This window comes from Euprymna scolopes, chromosome 5 (assembly GCF_053919585.1).
Source record: "Euprymna scolopes isolate OS-2025 chromosome 5, ASM5391958v1, whole genome shotgun sequence".
Classification (NCBI taxonomy): domain Eukaryota; kingdom Metazoa; phylum Mollusca; class Cephalopoda; order Sepiida; family Sepiolidae; genus Euprymna; species Euprymna scolopes.
Genome location: NC_136486.1, coordinates 60,724,976 through 60,740,707, shown reverse-complemented (window position 1 = coordinate 60,740,707; position 15,732 = coordinate 60,724,976). Strand labels below are relative to the sequence as shown.

Below are 15,732 nucleotides of genomic sequence, written 5' to 3'. Positions count from 1 at the left end.
ATACTTAATTATGTAGTACTACAGCACTTCTTGTAAAGTAATTAGGAAAGCGGAAAAAGAACTGCGTCTTTGTAATAAAGTACACATAAATAAATGAAACGACGGAGAATGAAATAAATAATTGACACGGCGGAGGAAATAAGCAATAAATAACTAATAAACTAAGAATAATTTAAGTTCAAGTTAGAAAGGCATGAGAAAAAAATAAATAATTAAAGCAAAAGGAATAATGAAATTATTAAGGGTATAATCATCTAGAAAAAAAAAACAAGAAATAAAAACAAGGAGAACAGCAAAAAACTAAGAAAAATGTTAAGCTGCCTAACTTTAAATGTAGATTCCATGAACAAAGCTTCTTTCGAGCTGACTACAATATGGCTGTCTTCAAGTCAAACGTAAACAAGTTCTTGATGAGCCGTCCCACTTGTTAACAAATTTACCGAATTTCCATTACTAACAATTACTATATTGTCCGATTTCTACTGCATACTTTAACCCTTATCCTCGAGTGGCCCCTTGGCCTTGATGTGGTGATGATTATGTAAAAAAAACCAAAAAAATGGGGAAACAAGCATATATATATATATATATATATATATATATATATAAATGATGGTTCACACAAATGAAGCGCTAAAAAAAAACTTCTGCGTTTCCCTGCAGAAATTTTACTACACAAATAATTGCAGGCGATATGGAGAATACGATTAAAAATACCCTTTCACTAACTCATGTTACAAACATGTTGTTCTAATTTTTACTCCATATTTCGAGTGCTATCTAGAAAAGAAACATTTTATATTTCTTTCTTTATTTTATTCAAACTCAACCAGCCCTTTTATCAAGGAACACAAACCCTAACATGAATTCCGCGTGACCAACGTACCGTTCCGACATTTAAAAAGACTAAAAAACTACAATCGGATTTGTACTGATTCTATGCGCCAACAACAACATGGCAAAAAAAAAGAAATAAAGACATACTGATGATAAAGTATATCTTCGAAATATATTTATAAATTTTAATATAATATTCAAACAAAAAAAATATCTGTTTATTTTTGTATAATGTGTTATTTTGGCCTCAAATGTATCTAATACGTATTGATTTTATTCAAACTCAACCAGCGCTTCTAACAAGGAACACAAACCCTAATATATGTATATATATATATATATATATATATATATATATATATATATATATACTAGCAGTTTTGCTGTTATTAATTTTGTGTGCATATGTATATATTAATGTAATTCCTTTCTATATAATAGACTTCCTTAACTGATATAGAAAAAAGCTGGTAGAGACCGCATACGTTAAATTTTTAAAAACTTTGACTCATATTCTGTCCCCTTATTGCTTATTATTTTCGGCTTAAATTCAATTAACATGTGTGACCCATGCCCAAATAATCTTCATTTAAAATTTCAAGTGTTTAGACCCAAAATTGACAGAGACGTTTCGTAGAGTCTGCAAAGGTCAACTCCTTTAACTTTAACGTCTTAACAGCCAAAGTTTAACCCAAATACAAATTAAAAAGCTTGCTGTGTGTCTGAATACCCTTTATGTAAATTTTCAAATGGTTAGACCCAAACTTGGCTTAATGGTTTGCTAGAGACCGCAAAGGTCAAATATTTGAACTTTAACAGCCAAATTGTGAACAAAACAAAACAATTAAAAAGCTTGATCTATGTCTGAATAAACGATATGTAAATTTTCAAACGTTTAGACCAAAAATTTGCTTAGTAATTTTGTAAAGACAGCATAAAAAAAATTGACCACAATTATTACCCCTTACCATTTATTATTTTGGGCATAAATCGCATTAATAAGTTGTACTCCTGGCCAAGGTACCGATATCTAAAATTTCAAGTGTTTAAACCTAAAATTGGTGGAGGACTTTGGTAGAGTTCCGAAAGTCAAATCGTAAAATTTTGACTCCTTAACGGCCCAAATACTGGCAAAAAGATTCCCAAATCTCACAACCCCTTATTTCAAGCTCCAGTCTGTAGACCGCAAATGGAGAGACTTATTTGGTACACAAACAGACAGACAGACAGACAGACAGACACTTTCACTTTTATAGATTTACTAGCAGTTCCGCCTGTCTTTGCTCGGGACCTATCTTCTGTTCATAACTTTTTGTGCATATGTCTATATTAAAAAGTGTGAATATGTACGGTGATGCCTTTCTATATAATAGGCGTCCTTAACTACAATAGAGAAAAGTTGCTAGAGACTACAGACCTCAAATTTGTTCGGGACCTATGCACTGTTCATAAATTTATGTGCTTATGTATATATTAATGTAATGCCTTCCTATATAATAGACTTCCTTAACTACTATATAAAAAAGTTGGAAGATACCGAAGACGTCAATTTATGAAAAATTGGATCCCAATTTTTACCCCTTAACATTTATTGTTTCGGGCTTAAATTCAATTAAAATGTTGGACGCATGTCCAAATAACCTACATTAAAAAATTTATGTATTTAGACCTAAGATTGGCGGAAGAGTTTGGTAGAATCTGCCAAGGTTAACTCTGTTAAATTGGATCTCTTGCCAGCCAAATATTCGTCCAAGCTTGGTGCTTGTCTGAATACCCGTTATCTAAAATTTCAAATGATTAGACCAAAAATTGGCTGAGTAATTTTGTAGAGATCGCAGAGGTCATTTTTTCTTTAAATTGGCCCCAATAAGTAGCCCTTACAATTTATTGTTTTGGGTTCAAATGAAATTATAAAGATCCATCCATGGCATATATATATATATATATATATATATATATATATATATATATATATATATATATATATATATATATATATATATATACTCGTGAGCAAAAGAAAATGGGCCAAACAAATTTTATACATTTTACTAGCATGCCTGATTGTTTGGAGACGTGTGTTTATCAAAAAAATAAATAAATAAATAAATAAAAGAAAAATAGTAGGAATGCAGGCTCGAATCCGTACAGCGAAAGATGAAAAGACCGGGAAATAAACGTGACGTCTTTGCTGTTACGACCACCGCCAAAGAGGAAGTGACGTAGGTTAAAATTAAGGCTAGACAATCGAAAAGAAGAGATGACTTTCGAAAATATTGGTGAAAAAAGCGACCCCTCCCTGGAGAAAAATGCCCAGTTGAGGGTGAAGAAATTAATGTTTTGTGCCAATTTTTCGGTATTCGTCGTCTGAAGGGTCGAGACTTAAAACGATACGGATCTTGTGAAAATCTGTCCCCTCGGTCGAAAAATTTAGATAGACATGCAAACATACATATATATATATATATATATATATATATATATATATATATATACATGTATATATTGGTAGCTCAAATTTTCGATCCAAACCGATTAAAAAACTTGCTCTATCTCTGAATACCCTCTATGTCAAATTTCAAATGTTTAGACAGAAATTGTCTGAGTAATTTTGTAGAGAGCGCAGAGATCAAAGTTTTTTAAAAATGTGCCCCCTATTATGGTCCCTTAACATTTATCGTTTTGGATTCAAATCAAGTAATTTCGTTAGATCCATGTCCAAGTAATCTATATCTAAAATTTCAATTGTTTATACCCAAACTTAGCGGAGGAGTTTGGTAGATTTCTCAAAGGTCAAATCGTTGAACTTTGATCCCTTAACAGCCAAATTTATGGCCAGAGACGGACTACAACAATTTTACCAAATCATCATACCCTGTATATCAAATTTCGAGTCTGTAGACTGAAAATTGACAGAGTTATTGTGTCGTGAAATGTATACAGACAGACGGACAGACACACACACACACCTTTATAGATATATAGATTGCACTAAAAGCTATAGTGAACAAAGAATAATTTAACAAGGAAACTTAAACGAGACTAATAACACAGAATAAAACATTTAATTGATAAATGCTTAGCATGGAATCGCATTCCCTTTTGATTTAATTAAATGATCAATTCTTTTAGACATGCTCTCAACCAAAGTGGAACACTGTGAAGAGGAGATGCTTTTCCATTCGCGTTGCACAGCTTCTCGCAGTTTGTCGTTGTTCTCAAAAGTTCTTCCCTCCAATGCACGAGGTATTATGGATCAAATATTCTCGACCCGGCCAAAATATCACATCAATTGAATTATCAGAAAGCCATCTTTTGTGATTTTAGCAGGGTGTGCAGGGGCATTATCACGATGGAAAATAATGTTCGTGGATATTCCCAGCTTTTGGATACTTAGTAACAGTCCTGTTTCTAATATTCGAATGCATTCATTTGTATTGATTCTCACATCTAATAAGTTTCCCGCCTCCTGCTGCAATAAAAGTTCTCCATGCCATTATCCCTACATTCCCGTGTTTAACTGTCGTTTCTATGCAAATTATTGAAAATCTTTCTCCAGTTCTTCGATTGCGCCGTTCCGGAGCATCGGGAGCATCACTAACAAGACAAAATCTTGATTCATCTAACCAGAAAGCATTCCTGAACCAGTCTTTATCTTTCTTGCCAGAACGCGAGAAAACTCTCTTTCTATCGTTGATGTTCTTATACAAAAATCGATTCTTTCCACACCTTTTAGAGGAAACCCCCATTTCTTCAATTCGTTTAGATATTGTATATCAAGAAAGAGAATGTCCAGCCCTGTTTCGAATTCTTTGCTATGGTCAACATAAGTTTTCTTTCGATCCTTCAAAACAATTCATTTATGCCTGTGGTCATCCTTCAAAGGGAATGGTCTAGGGCGACCAGGTGCAGATTTCACATTTTCTTTTGTTAAAATATCAAAATTCTGCCTGTAAGTTATTTTGGACTGCCTTAATTTTGCAATTCGGTTTTTTATATCCTCGACAAATTTTTCCATTTATTATTATATGCTATAATGATAATGATCTGCAAAATATAAATTTTCAGTTAAAATTAACTCAAATTCATGGAAAAATATTGAAAAATCGATTTCTCCCTTCTTTTACTCTTGCCCCTGCTTTTTTGCTCATGAGGGTACATATATATATATATATATATATATATATATATATATATATATATATATATACATATATATACGTATATATGTATTTATACACACACACACAAACACGCACACACACATATATACATATATATATAGAGAGAGAGATAGAGAGAGAGAGAGTGAGTGAGAGAGAGAGAGAGAGAGAGAGGGAAAGAATGGATTGGAGGGATTGACTGAGGAATATCTTGTAAAGAAGGCACTTGAAGTCATCCAGGTTGTAGTCAGGTGGAAAGCAGGAAGACGGAACAGAGTTCCACAGACGTGCAGTTCTAAGAAAGAAGCTTTGTTCATGGAATCTACGTTTTGATTTATTCACAGATAAAGAGTGGGGGAAAATTTTTGACTGGTTTCACTAGACGGGTGTTTTTTGTAAAAGATTGGCGAGGAGGGCCAGAGATTGGAGCTCAGGCGAGCACCTGTCATGGAAATAACGATAAAACAAAAATAGGCTCTCAACGTCTCTTCTTTTGGACAGAGGCTGTACGGAAGAGAGAAGGGCATCCCCCACCAGCCCCGAAGTATATTTTGTACCCTGTCAAGGCAAGATAGGCTGTTTTTAGCAGCTCTTGCCCTGTTATGGCAGCACTATTCCATCCTTGGACGTACTTAGCTTTTATACAGATAGAGAATTGCATCAGTAGTAAGATATCTTCTGGAGTGGTAGAACGATCCCACCATCTTTCCAGCGACCTTGGCAACAGAATTGATGTACATGTTCTATTTCATATCATGAGTAAAGGGCAAACCCAGAAGATGGTAAAAACATAGGGCTTCTCCTAGACGAGAGCCATCCATTTCAATTGATGTAAAGATAGGAGTTTGGTTTGAGATGCATTAAAGGTAACCAGCCACGTCTTCCCCCACTGAACCACGCGCTCGAGATCAGAGGAGAGAGAATCAGAGAGAACTTTGTCATTTACAGCCTTTGATGTGTTGCCGTAGATGGTCGTGTCATCAGCATAGATGTCAACGGATGATTTATGCACGTGTTTAGGGAGATCATTGATGTAGATTAGGAAGAGAGTTGGGCCCAGGATGGGCCCCTGAGGGACTCCAGCATTAATACTGCCGGCCTCTGATTTTTACCCATCGACCACTACTCTTATGGGCCTATAAGAGAGAAATGATTTAATGATAGAGAAAACATTTCCAGTTATACCGTAGCTGGAAATCTTGTGAGGGAGGCCTTTATGCCATACCTTGTCGAAGGCCTTTGATATGTCAAGAGCAATTGCCCTGGAAAGGAAGCCTTTGTCAAGAGATTCACCACTCCTATGAGATATAAGCGTTAGCACATCTGCGGTAGATATTGCAGAACGAAAACCATATTTCGTGTCACTAAGAAGGTTTTTGCTGAGGTGGTTGACTATTTCTCTATTTAATATGAATTCCAGCAACTTACTCATGACACAGGAGAGTTATTGGTCAGTACTGAGAGGGAAATGACTTATCACCTGAATTCTTAAATACAGGTCATACTGATGAGGTTTTCCAGGGTGGTGGAAATCACTTCTCTTTAAGGCAACGCTTAAACAGTTTCGTAAGTATGGGAGCAACTTCTGGTTGTAGATTTCATGTTTCGCCGGGCAGGGAACAGAAACGATAAAACTTATTATAAAACGGCTAAACCAAACACTACAAACTAGCGATTGAAGATAAATAAAAAAAAGCTTTGAAAATAAAAACCTTCTACAAAATAACTAGATGCAGCATGAATACTATTTGAAAAATAACTGGATTCAGCATTAAATAACCCCCCAAAAGGTGTATATGCCGTAAAACAACCAAACCAAACTCTACAAATAAATAGTTGAAAATATAAAGAACTTGGAGCAGAAACACTGTTTCCAAAATAACTGGATTCGGCATTAAATAATTCGAAAGGGGTTACCATGCCATAAAACAAAACAACCAAACCAAACCAATATATATATATATATATATATATATATATATATATATATATATATATAAGAACGCATACTCATGAATAAATTATTATTTATTTATTATTATTGTTAATAATAATAATAATAATAATAATAATAATAATAATAATAATAATAATAATAATGTTGTATTCTCCTCCAAGGCCGGACGGGTTGTTTACGTGATATATCTATTGTGACTTATATCCATCTACTTGCGATTATAAATTTGACTCAAGCCTCCCTTCCTCCCATTCACCCCACCACTTTCTTTCCCCCCATAATACCTATTTGTTTCTCCACATACCTATGTCTCTCCGCTAGATAGTAGAGTTTTTTTTTTAAATGAGTTGATGTGTTGTGTATGAAAGAAACCTTCTCTACCACCTATAGCAATGGCCAACAACTCTTTAGCTGAGAGTACGTCTTTCAAGCTCCTTGGCCTAACGTTCACAGGAAACATGAGCTGGAACAATTACATCGAGGGCATTGCCAGGGCCGCTGCGAGGAAGGTGGGCTCTCTCTACCGTGCTAGAAAACTTCTAACACCCGAAAGTATCATGTACCTCTATAAGGCCACTATTCGCCCATGTATGGAGTATTGCTGTCATATTTGGGCCGGTGCATCGGCTACTAGTCTCTCTCTCCTTGACAGGGTTCAAAAGAGAGTCGCAAATCTGATAGGCCCTAAACTGGCATCTAAACTTCAGCCTCTGTCCCATCATCGAAACGTTGCATCCCTCTGCCTGTTCTACAAGTATTATAATGGTGAATGATCTGAAGAACTGCAAGCACTTGTGCCCCCACGACGTGAACACCCTCGACAGACCCGACAAGCTGCAAAATCCCACCCCCACATTGTAGAGATCCCTAGATGTAAAAGATCTTTCTACTCCAGTAATTTCTTCCCCAGAACTGCTAGACTTTGGATTCCATTCCAGGTCACTGCTTCCCCAACTGTACTGACATGCATAAGTTCAAGTGCAACGTGAACCAACATCTCGCTGCCCTAATCCCTACATAGTGCCCCAGTAGATGTTTCCCCTGATAGTAGCTCCCCTACACCCAAGTGGCAATGTGCCTTGTTTTGGGTGAAAATGTAATAAAAAAAAAATAAAAAAAAAACATGAGGTTATGTTTATTGTCGGACTGTACTGTCTTTGATATATATTTTTTTCATAATAAAACAGGGTTATTTTAATTTTAATTATTTTCTTTTAAATTTATTTTGTTTTTAATGTCATGTGCTCAGACAATTGTATCTGTGAACTGTGTCCAATATCCATTAAGGACTAGACTTTTGTAAAAGCAACATCGCCTGATGATCTCTTTAGTCTTTTTATAACTAGTTGACTGAAACACACTCATAAATTTGTAGCGATATTTTAATGTTTACGTAAAAATAAATATAAAGCTTATATATATGTGTGGGTAGTCATCCACATACAGTACTGTTTCGCAGGTCATCAGTGCGGCTAGGCAGGCAACTACCTCAAGCCAGGATTTAAACCCGACCGTCTAGTTAAGGCTCCTACCAACTATGTTATCGGTGGCTGCTGTGTGATTCATGAGTTTAACCATGTATTGACATCGTCCGAACTACTAAAGTTCGATTTGTTTACACAAAGAACATCGCTTATACGCTAATGGTAATTCGTGTATCACTTTTCAATATGTTCAACTCAAGATGAGGAGCATTATAGTCACCCACATACAGTACTGCCTTTAGCCAGGATTGAAACCCGAATGTCTGTACGACAGTCAAGGCTCCTAACCACTAGTCTATCGGCGGCTGCTGTGTGAGTCATGAGTTTAACGAGGTTTTAACATCGTCCGAACTACTTAGGCTCGATCAGATTACACAAAGAGCATCGCTAATTCGTGTGTGTGTGAGTGTGTGTGTCTGTGTGGAGAAAAAAGAGAAATATAAGAAAGAAAAGAGAGATGGGGAATGAATGTGAGGAAAGCATGCGTGTATCAAATTTATAATAGCAAGTAGGAGGATATAGGCCACAATAGACATATCTCGTAGACAGGCCGTCCGGCCTTGGAGGAGAATATCAACATTAATAATAATAATAATAATAATAATAATAATAATAATAATAATAATAACTAGCGGGACCTGTGGAAATTCCACAGCAGCATTTTTCCTATGTTATATATTGTTGCTGGGCATGATGTGAGTGATCTATTCAACATAAATGAAGGCACAATCATATTATTCTAGTTTTTTTATTATTAAAACTGTACTGTCCCCTTACTACAATAGTAACTTTGATATATTTCCTGGGCTGATTATTCCATTACAAACACACCGATCAATTAACTCACATTTAATCATTTTTCATAATTATTGAATATGTTACTATGTTCGACAATAATTTTGACTAATTTCAACCCACATTATCGCCTCTCCCTTTACTAAAATATTAAATTTGATATATTGTATCGGCTGTTTTTTTATTAAAAAAAACAGAACTATTAATTAACTCACATTTCATCATTTTTAATTATTCTTGGATATAGTACTAATTTTGACAATAATTTTTCATCATTAAAACTCAACATATCGCACACCTTACTAAAATAATAACTTTGATAAATTTTATTGGCTGATTATTTCATTACAAACACACACATCAATCAACTCACATTTCATCATTTTTTCGTAATTCTTCGATATGTTACTAATTTCGACAATATTTTTTATAATTTAAACGAACGGTGTCGCCCAACCTTACTAAAATAATAACTTTTATACATTTGCTGGGTTGATTATTTAATTACAAACACACTAATCAATTAACCTCCATTTCATCATTTTTCATAATTCTTGGGTATGTTACTAATTTCGACAATCATTTTATCATAATTTATGCCCACATTATCGCCCCTACTTAATAAAATAATAGCGTTGAAATATTGTCTGGGCTTATTATTTTATTACAAACACACTAATGCATGAAATCACATTTAATCATTTTTCATAATTTTTGGATATGTTACATATTTCGACAACCATTTTTCATAATTTTAACCCATTTTTTGCCCTTCCTTCTTTACTAAATAATGACTTTGATATGTTGTCTACGCTGATTATTTCCTTACAAACACACCAATCAATCAACTCAAATTTCATCATTTTTTCGTAATTCTTGGATATGTTACTAATTCCGACAATATTTTTTCATAATTTAAGCCCTCCTTATCTTCTTCCCCTTTACGTATATAATAACTTTGATATATTGTTTAGGCTGATTATTTCATTATAAACACACCAATCAATTAAATCAGATATCGTCATTTTTCGTAATTATTTAATATCTTACTAATTTTCAAAATTTTAAACAATCCTCGTCGCCCTCTCTTACTAAAAAATTACTTTGATATATTTTCTGGACTGATTATTTCATCAAAAACATAACTATCAATTAACTCACACTTCATCATTTTTCTTAATTCTTTAATATGTTACTCATTTCGACAATTATTTTAAATATTTTTAACCATATCATCAACAACCCACAACAAACATAATAACTTTGAAATATTATCTGGGATGATTATTTCATTTCAAACACACCAATCAATTAACTCACATTTCATCATTTTTCATAATTATTGGATATGTTACTAATGTCGACAATCATTTTTCATCATTATAACCCACATCATCGCCCCACTTACTAAAACAATAACTTTGATATAATGTCCTGGTCTGATTATTTCATTGCAAACACACTAATGCATTAAATAACATATTATCATTTTTCATAATTCCTTGATATGTTACTAATTTTGATAATTATTTTTTTATAATTTAAACCATCCTTATCGCTCTCTCTCTCTCTCTCTCTCTCTCTCTCTCTCTCTCTTACTTACATAATTACTTTGATATATTTGCTGGACTGATTATTTTATTATAAACACACAATCGATTAACTCACATTTAATCTTTGTTCATAATCCTGGATATGTTACTAATTTCGACCATATTTTTACAATTAAAAACCCACATAATGCCTCTCCCTCCTACTTATATAATATATTTGATATATTATCTGGGCTTATCATATCAGTGCAAATACACCAATCAAGTAACTCATAATTCATCATTTTTCACAATTCTTGGATATGCTACTAATGTCGACAATAATTTTCATAACTTTAACCTACTACGTCGCTCCTCCGCACTTAGATATATTGCCTGGGCTGCTTATTTGATTACAACAAATCAATAAATGCTGAGTATTTCAGAGTATATGTGTTTCACCTATCTTATCCAATCCCAGTTCAATTGCATATTCTGCTAATATATGTCGTCAAACAATTTCATTCGATCCCGCGCGACGCTGGGTATTTTGCTATTATGTTTTCCACCTATCTCATTCAATACAGGGCGACGCTTTCTGATAGAATATATTTGCACATCTCATTCAATCCCTGGACTGACTTCATGTCCGCCACCCCATTGTTGAAAAATACACTGCGAAAAAATAGACATGAAATAATGTAATGTCTAAACAGTAAACTGTTTCAGCTATTTCCGGGACCGACTGTATATCCTAACCCCACTGATGAAAATATACATGAAATAATGTAATATCTTAATAGTAAACTGTTTCAGCTATTTTCGGGACTGACTTTATATCCCCGCCCCACGCTTAAAAATATACATGAAATAATGTAATGTCTAAACAGTAGACTATTTCAGCCATTCCCGGGACCGACTTGATATTCCAAACCTTCTGCTAAAAATATACATGAAATAATGTAATGTCTAAATAGTAAACTGTTTCAGCAATTTTCGAGATTGAGTTTATGTCTCCAACCGATTGATAAAAATATGAATGAAATAAAGTAATGTTTAAAACGTAAACTGTTTAAGCCATTTTCGGGACTGACTTTATATCCCTAACCCTTGCTAAAAATATACATGAAATAATGTAAAGTCCAAATAGTAAACTGTTTCAGCAATTTACGGGACTGACTTTATATACCCAACTCACGGTTAAAAATATATATGAAATAATATAATGTCTAAATAGTAAACTAGTTCAGTCATTTCCGTGACCGACTTTGTATCAACAATCCACTGCTAATAATAGACATTAAATAATGTAATGTCTAAATAGTAAACTGGTTCAGCCATTTCCAGAACCAAATTTATATTCAAAGCATAGTGCTAAATATATACATGAAATAATGTAATGTCTATGTAGTACACTGTTTAAGCCATTTCCGGTACCGACTTCATATTGTAAACTTACTGCCAAAAGTATACATGAAATAATGTAAAGTCTAAATAGTAAACTGTTTCATCCATTTCCGTTACCAACTTTATATCCGAAACCTACCGTAGAAAATATACATAATATAATGTAATGTCAAAATAGTAAACTGTTTCAGCCATTTCCCTAACCGACTTTATATCCCAAACCCACGTTTTAATATATACATGAAATAATGAAATATCTAAATAGTAAACTGTTTCAGCTATTTTCGGGTCCGACTTTATATTCCAAACCCACTGTTGAAAATATACATTAAATAATGCAATGTCTAAATAGTAAACTCTTTCAGCCATTTCCGGGACCGACTTTATATCCCCAAGCCACGGTTAAATGTATACATGATATAATGTAATGTCTAAATAGTAAACTGTTTCAGGCATTTTCGGGAATGACTTTATACCCAAACCCACGCTTAAAAATATAGATGAAATTATTTAATGTCTAAATAGTAAACTGTTTTAGCTATTTCCCGGACTGCTTTTATATCCCAAACCCATTGTTAAGAATATACATGAACTAATGTAGTGTCTAAATAGTAAACTCATTCAGCCATTTCCGGGAGCGACTTTGTATCCCCACCCACTGCTAAAAATATACATGACATAATGCAATGTCTAAATCGTAAACTGTTTCAGCCATTTCCGGAACCGACTTTATATTCAAAACATACTGCTAAAAAAATACATAAAAAAAATTAAATGTCTAAATAGTAAAATGGTTTCAGCCATTTTCGGAACTGACTTTTAATCCCCAACCCACGCTTAAAAATATAGATGAAATGAAGTAATGTTTAAAACGTAAACTGTTTCAGCAATTTCCGGGACCGACTTTATATCCCAAACCCACTGCTAAAATTATACATGCAATAATGTAATGTTTAAATAGTAAACTCTTCAAGCCATTTTCGTGACCGACTTTATATCCCAAACACACTGTCGAAAATATACATAAAATAATTTAATGTTAAATAGTAAACTGTTTCAGCTATATCCGAAACCGACTTCATATGCCAAACCCAGTGTTGAAAATATGCATGAAATAATTTAATGTCTAAATCGTAAACTGTTTAACCCATTTCCGAAACCGACTTTATATTACAAAACATACTGCTAAAAATATACATGAAAAAATTAAATGTCTACATAGTAAACTGTTTCAGCCATTTTCGGGACTGACTTTTAATCTCCAACCCACGTTTCAAAATATAGATGAAATTAAGTAATGTTTAAAACGTAAACTGTTTCAGCCATTTCCGGGACTGGCTTTATATCCCTAACCACGCTTAAAAATATGCATGAAATGATGTAATGTCTATATAGTAAACTGTTTCAGCCATTTCCGGGACCGACTTTATATCCCAAATCCACTGCTAAAATTATACATGCAATAATGTAATGTCTAAATAGTAAACTCTTTTAGCCATTCTGGGACCGACTTTATATACCCAACTGACGTTTAAAAATATACATTAAATAATGCAATGTCTAAATAGTAAACTGTTTCAGCCATTCTTGGACCGACTTTATATCCCAAACCCACTGATAAAAATATACATTAAATAATGTAATGTCTAAATAGTAAACTGTTTCAGCCATTTCCGGGGGTGACTTTATATTCCAAACCCATTTCTAAAAATATACATGAACTAATGTAATGTCTAAATAGTAAACTAATTCAGCCATTTCCGCGACCGACTTTGTATCCCCCACCCACTGCTAAAAATATACATGATGTCTAAATCGTAAACTGTTTAACCCATTTCCGGAACCGACTTTATATTGAAAACATACTGCTAAAAATATACATAAAAAAATTAAATGTCTAAATAGTACAACGGTTTCAGCCATTTTCGGAACAGACTGTAAATCTCCAACCGACGCTTAAAAATATAGATGAAATGAAGTAATGTTTACAATGTAAACTGTTTCAGCCATTTCCGGGACTGACTTTATATCCCCAAGCACGCTTAAAAATATACATGAAATGATGTAATGTCTATATAGTAAACTGTTTAAGCCATTTCCGGGACCGACTTTATATCCCAAACCCACTGCTAAAAGTATACATGCAATAATGTAATGTCTAAATAGTAAACTCTTTTAGCCATTTTCGTGACCGACTTTATATCCCAAACACACTGTTGAAAATATACATAAAATAATTTAATGTCTAAATAGTAAACTGTTTCAGCTATATCCGAAACCGACTTCATATGCCAAACCCAGTGTTGAAAATATGCATGAAATAATGTAATGTCTAAATCGTAAACTGTTTAACCCATTTCCGGAACACACTTTATATTAAAAACATACTGCTGAAAATATACATGAAAAAATTAAATGTCTAAATAGTAAACTGTTTCAGCCATTTTCGGGACTGACTTTTAATCTCCAACCCACGCTGAAAAATATAGATGAAATGAACTAATGTTTAAAACGTAAACTGTTTCAGCCATTTCCGGGACTGGCTTTATATCCCTAACCACGCTTAAAATATACATGAAATGATCTAATGTCTATATAGTAAACTGTTTCAGCCACTTCCGGGACCGACTTTATATCCCAAACCCACTGCTATAAATATACATGAAATAATGTAATATCTAAATAGTAAACTGTTTCAGCCCTTGTCGGGACTGACTTTATATTCCCAACCAACTGTTTAAAATATACATGAAATAAAGTAATGTTTAACATGTAAACTGTGTCAGTCATTTCTGGGACTCACTTTATATCCCCACCCCATTGCTAAAATATACATTAAATAATGTAATGTCTAAATAGTAAACTGTTTCAGCAATTTCCGGGGCTCACTTTATATTCCAAACCCACTGCTAAAAATATACATGAAATAATGTAAACTGTTTCAGCCATTTTGTGTAACTGACTTATAATCCTCAACCCACTGTTGAAAATATACATGAAAATATCATAAACTTTTTCAGCCATTTCCGGTACCGACTTCTTATCTCTCATCCTACTCTTTAAAATAAATAAAGTAATGCCCAAAACGTAAAGGTTGCAGCTATTTCCTGAACCGACTTCATATTTCCCACCCCACTGCTAAAAATATACATTAAATAAAGCAATGTGTAAGGCTTAGCGGTTTTACCCATTTTCGGGACTGATTTAATACCCCTCCCTCCACTGTTAAAAATATACATGAAATAAAGTAATGTTTAAATCGTAAACGGTTTGAGTAATTTCCGGAACTGACTTCATATCCCGTAACCCACTGTTTAAAATATACTTGAAATACAGTAATGCTTAAATCATAAACTGTTTCAGCAGATTTTCGAAAGTAATACATAAATACATTAACACGGTTAGGGTAGAAAACCATTGATTCAACATGAATTTCTGAGTGTACTATCAGTTTCAGCATTCCAGTGACTTGAATCCCCCTTTCTTGGTCTTGGTTAATGGAGGAGAAATCCTTCATTATTGATACAATTCTTATTTTTGTTATCGACCAGAGAGCC

At 33.6% G+C, this 15,732-nt stretch overlaps 1 protein-coding gene across 3 annotated transcripts in view; it reads right to left on the bottom strand.

The window, feature by feature from the left end:
* Positions 1-15,732, bottom strand: part of LOC145276815 (uncharacterized) — a 475,667-nt gene that overhangs the window by 36,267 nt on the left and 423,668 nt on the right. The gene's annotated exons all lie outside the window — the stretch shown is intronic.